Below are 6,000 nucleotides of genomic sequence, written 5' to 3' on the forward strand. Positions count from 1 at the left end.
CATATTTGCAAATACGTTCAAACATAAGCCCAATTCTAACAGGGCATAATGCCATAGCATAATGCCACGACATATTCATGAGTATACTCCATGGCATTATGGAAACAAATGCTTTGTTTTTACTATTTAATCTACAAGTATGTTAAGACATATTTGCAAATACATTCGAACATATTTGCAGTATGTTCATAAGTATTTGAAAATACCTTTAAACAGACTCATATGTCTGAACATACTTCAAACGAGTTTGTTGGTCAAGAATGTTTCCTTCCATTAGCAGCTCCAAGCTTCTGTACCTTTCCAAAAAAGGGAAAAGTCCATGAAAAAGAAAGCTGCATTTATGAAGTTATGCTAAAGTACAAGTTTTAGATCTGTCATTGCTTGAGCATTGAGCGTGAGACTAACGCATTTCTGTCTAGCTTTACTCTCTCACACAAATCTTTGAATTTCTCATGCTATGAAAAAGTACCAGTGAGAATAAAAATCTTTCAACACAATGACCACTGTCAAAATGAATGCGGGACTGGTCTGCCTTCAATGCGCTGCGTAACCACCTACCAACATTCCCCTATTCACTTTGGGGTGCTCTAAACAAACACCTTTCCAGGTGTGCGGAACAAGCACGGAGCCACGCGTGAAGAAAGACTATGCGGGTGCAGCGCATAGCCCCTCTCTGCAGTAGTCCCCATTTGTTGTTTGACACTTTTTCACCAGGTGGATTCTCAGTGCCGCTGACCAATGGAGAGAAGGGCAGACAAAGAGAAGCGGAATTGAATAGAAGAACCAGAATCTGAGGTATCCTCCAAAATCAAAGGATGCCAACTCAGAGTAATTTGCTGTTTGTTCAAAAGTGACAAGAATGAGACTATTCTAGATGTAAGCCAAGATTGCACTGTGTTGACACCACAGTAACCCCCCCACTCCCCAAACGACCGTTGTTTCACCCCAGGATTATTGTTACAGGTGATTGTCCCCCACGAAACCTGCTCAGCATAATACGTAGCGGACAGCCACGCAAACAAGGCAATGAAGCTTTAAAAACTGAAAAAAAAAAGAGCCGCCTGAGTATCTTGCATCTATTACCATCATGTTATTTTTGTGAGATTTCCTTCAATTACAGAAAAGAAAATTATGGAGTAGAGTAGAGGTAATACATTTTTTGTGTCATTATCTCCCATTACAACAGAATGGAACCAGCTCATTGAAGAGGAAAAAAAAACAGTAAGGCTCCCACTAATTACAACAGCTACATTTAACGTAATGAGCTCTATTGTTACTGCTTATAAGCCTCCCCTGTCCGTCAAAATGTTGCTTTATGCCAAAGGGTCACCAAACTTTTTGAAACAGGCTGCTACTTTTGGGGTAATGGTTAATGTGATGGTCTACTTGTTTGATACAAATCTCTGAAATAACAAATGTAATAAAATTACCTTTAATATTGGTCTTATTTAATTACAAATGATTACTTTTTGTAATTCTATGTTATTATCAACAAAAGAACTCGTTGTATTAATTTTGGGGAAGACACAGGCCATGTTAGCGATTCTCACAAGTACAAAAACTAGAAGCTAAACAGCGTTCACATTTGATCGGCTTTGTTTGCCTGGAGTATTTGGAACAAAGCCTTTTCGAGTAGACCACATTGAGATAATTCGCAACCTGGTTTCCAAAAACGGCACCCTGTTGTTTTGCATGTTCCTTAAGTGGGTGAACAGTTCCAGCCTCCCCAGATGAAGCTGACGGCATTTGAGTCACATCCCAGTGTGGGTACATTGCCTCCTGCTGCATTCTTGATTGTGAAGTACAAGGCAGTCTTGGATAGGCATGATGTTTTATTCATGGGCGAAATGAAGTGATACCTGGCAAATAATCAACACCATGAGAGGTTTGCGGTGTTTGAACTTGGAGGCACCGCTGTAATCTTTTTTTGGGTTTAATCTGTGTTCATTGACTCTGACTACAACGATCTCATGAGATGACGTACATGAACACAAAGAGACCTCAGGGTACTGAAGCCAATTTATCTTAATGCACCAAGCTACAGGGACAAGAATCAGGCCACTAAAACGTCTTAAAATCCACGCGACAATAGCAAAAAGCACTAATGGACGGGGTGATTACAGTGAGGGTGGGGGTCGGCGTTGCCTTGAGTTGTGTCGGTCCACAGCCGCACTTGGTGTCACGGCAAAGAGGAACAAAAGAAAGTGAAAATGACTTGCTGGGTTCCATTGGCAAAATGTTGCACTCGCCGAGAGGACTTGAAGGCAAAGTACATGGAGAGGTGGAGGAAATTCTTTCGCCAAGTTTGACTGCTGACTGGTGAAAGGGAAAAGACAAATAAATGAATATAATCAATACAATTTTACCCAATGCACCTTTGACTGCTCTTCCTGCTGGTTGGTAAAGCAGATAGCAAACCATCTTTGACTGAGGCATACTGTGCAGCACGATACTGGCACAAATAATTTTTGGGATTAAATATTGGGAAATTTAAATCAAGCAAATCTATGTTTAAAAATGCTATTGATGTGCTCATTTGTCCTTTAGTTGAGCTATGGGCGACATACTGTAGTTGAAAGGCTGGAAAATCAAATGTCGAATGGAATAAAGTGTAACTGGTAAATTTTGATGTTAGAATTTTAGTTTGAAGTGATCATTCATTGTTATTATTATTATTATTATTATCATTATTATTATTATTATTATTATTATTATTATTATTATTATTATTATTATTATTATTTTACATTATTACATTATTTTACATTCAATCAAAAAAATTGCACGATGATATTTTCTTCATTAAAATTTAGAGCTATCAGATTAACAGATTGATTGTAATCAATTAATTACACTAATTGTTAAAGGATTTTATTTTTAATTGCATTCATATCATTTTTAATCTCAAGTTTAGCCTACCACATAAAAGCAAAACAGACAGCTACATCTGCAGCCTTTGCTGGCGATAGCAATTAAGGTGCTAATGTAGCTAATGTAGTCATAATCAAACATAAATTGATAACACACCACATTTGAGCAAGTGTGTAAGAGACAGGATGGATGATGTTTTATTTTAATGTTATTTTCTGATTGTTTGGAAGTTAATACAATAAAACTGTACTATTTCTCTTGATGGTCAAAATTAAAGGTTGCAGCCAGCATTTGGGACTAGTCTCAATTACAGCAAAAGGTAAACAAGGTTACAACAGCACCTTTTCTTTTTTTTAAGTAAATAAATTACTTAGTCACTATTTTTTATTTGCTATATATCTATATTTTGGTCTGTCACAGTAATAAAATGTATCTACATTTTAAAAATGTTTAAAATACTGGGACGGAGATCAACCAAAGATGAACCAAACAGAAGCTGAAGAGCAAGCAAAGAAATTCCACTGGTTGGATTTGTTTACTACATCTGCCTACACCTGTTCTTATCACCTAAATAGTTTTTCAAAAAGCTGAGCTCCATATTGGTGGGAGAAAATATCATTGATGGGCATTAATTAAAAAAATCCACTTTTAAGAACTAGGTAGAAAAAGCAGCAAGGGTGAGTTGAATGAACACAAACTATGACTGAAAAACAAGTTTCTGGACAGGCAATTCATAAATGAGTAAAATTGAGGTAAACTGTTTGATTACATGCTGAATTGCTTCCTAATTAATTTCTGCTGATGGCCACAGCTGGTGTAGCCACCATGGAGCACTTCGTTTCCTGCCTGCATCTGTTTTTCCTCCAAAACTCATGAGTGCATTTTAAGAGGTAAATCCACCACCACCAATTCTAATTCATCTTAATGGAATTCTAATCCACTACCATTTTCTGGGATTATCGTCAAACACCAAGTAAGAAGCATATTAATTTGAAAGTATCAAATTCCAATGATGCACTTAGTCACTGTTCATAACCTTTTGAAGCCATTGACTCACCTGTATGATGGAATGAAACAGTGACAAAATATTAAGTGCATCCGCGCTCAAATTAATTGATCCACTTATTCGGCATGAAGCTGTCTGGAGACTGGACAGTTGAAGGTCAGGCAGGGCCTGATGCCACTTCCCAAAAAGAGTGACCCAGATAGACACACTAGATTGTTAATTAGACAGTACCACACAGAAGAAGCCCAAGATGAGTGGAATGGGATGTGGCCACTGCTAATCTCCATTACACTTCATGAAAAATCTGCCAGTTTTCTACCAGGGTTGCTGTTCTGTATAGAGGGTCCTCAGTTTAAGACTGAGTTCTGGTCTTACTGTGTGACCTGATTTGTATGTCATAATGTGGCGTTATCACTTATATACACTAACACAGTCAAAATTACAGTAATTATTTGTCTGTACTCTCAATCAACCAAATGAAAAACAAAGCAGCTGTAACCGAGCGTGCATTCTTGCACCGTGTGGTGACTTTTTCTAATGGTGTTACACAAAGTATTTTATTGTGCACTGTTTATAACTTTGAAATGTGAACATCACAGTAAAAAGCTTTATTAAAAATAAGTCAGATGAAAAACAAAATTATGACGCTAATTATGAATGCACAAAAACACATTTTCCCCACTTGCTGTCAACTGAAAATGATATGACATATGCACAAGGCTCAGGCTACAACTAATCATGATTCAGCTAGCAAATGTCACATGACCAAACCCTGAAAACAGGTGAGCCACAATTGGTCATTAACTTAGCCTTGATGCCATGTGATATAATTTTCGGTCAGCAGCAAGTGTAAAAGATGTGATTTAAATATTTTAACTATACATGAAAAATCATTTAGTCATGAGATTTATTGTAGACAAATTACCACAGTTTATTTACGGCTAAAAATTGTTAAGGAAGTTTGTTATACACAATAATTAAATAAAGAAAACAAAATAAACACAAAATGAACAAAATATTTAAAAACTGTTAAATGAATGCAAGAAACATAGGACACTCGATAATCCAAATACTAAGTGGGCCTTGAACCAAGTATTTTTTTTTTTCAGGGACCTACAGATACAGCACACCTCTAAAACTGTTTATATCTGTCAGGCATCAAGTTCGTTGTTTTATATGATTTCAGTGAGTGATTTCTACTTCTAAGACTGTGAAGTAAGTTAAAATGTTATTTGACTTTTTTTTTATTTTAAACAACGTGAATTAATTCACTCAAAGTCAACAACTTTTAGGTCAACCAAAGTGAGAACTTGTATTCCATTATGGCAGTTCTGCAGTATTGCCATAACCAACAATGGAGATTACAATTAAGATGATGCACAACCTCATTTGGAGAAAGCTTGTTTAGTCCTCCATGTACTTTTGCAAACAACCACTAAAAGGGAGCTGGCCAACTGCCGGGAGACCTTGGCTGAACCACTTTGGCGGAAGAGCTGAGCCCTAAAGAAGAAATCTGCTTTTTTAAAATGCAGACCTGGCATAGCACCACGTCCTGACTTGGCGCAGGGCAGATGGAACCGCTTATTTTCCTAAGTGGCGCTCTTTTATTTAGTGTCGGCATGTCAGCGAGGGCTGCAGCATCTCTGAATTATTGTTAGCACTGAGATAAAGGCAATGTGTAATGTGTCAGTATTGCTTTCAGACGCCGGTCCAATAACAGACCATTAAGCACGATACATAGGTGGTCCTGTTAAAAACAAGTGCTGTCGAATTTCTTTAAGTCAAATACTCCAATATTGTAAGCACGGTTAGCAATAATTTGAAAACGTCAGCGTAAAATAAATGCCTTTACTGTTCTGATGCCAAGTTACTGTGTAAACACGCGTATAGACACTTACCTCAATAGCCTGCTTTTCCTTGAATCTGTGCACAAGGTAAACGCAGATGGTCTACTGTTGTATATGAAGGCAAAGAGTAGTGGCAGTCTACTGTTCTATACTGGGTTCTGAGGCTGGGAATCATTGACTAATTTTTGGGTCTGCAATTCAATTTAGAATTGATTTTCGATTCAAAACATTTTTTGATTCTAAATTATATGATTCAATTTGATTTAAAATGATTTC

This window comes from Hippichthys cyanospilos, chromosome 12 (genome assembly GCF_059441005.1).
Source record: "Hippichthys cyanospilos isolate Australia breed blue-spotted pipefish chromosome 12, RoL_Hcya_1.0, whole genome shotgun sequence".
NCBI classification, from domain to species: domain Eukaryota; kingdom Metazoa; phylum Chordata; class Actinopteri; order Syngnathiformes; family Syngnathidae; genus Hippichthys; species Hippichthys cyanospilos.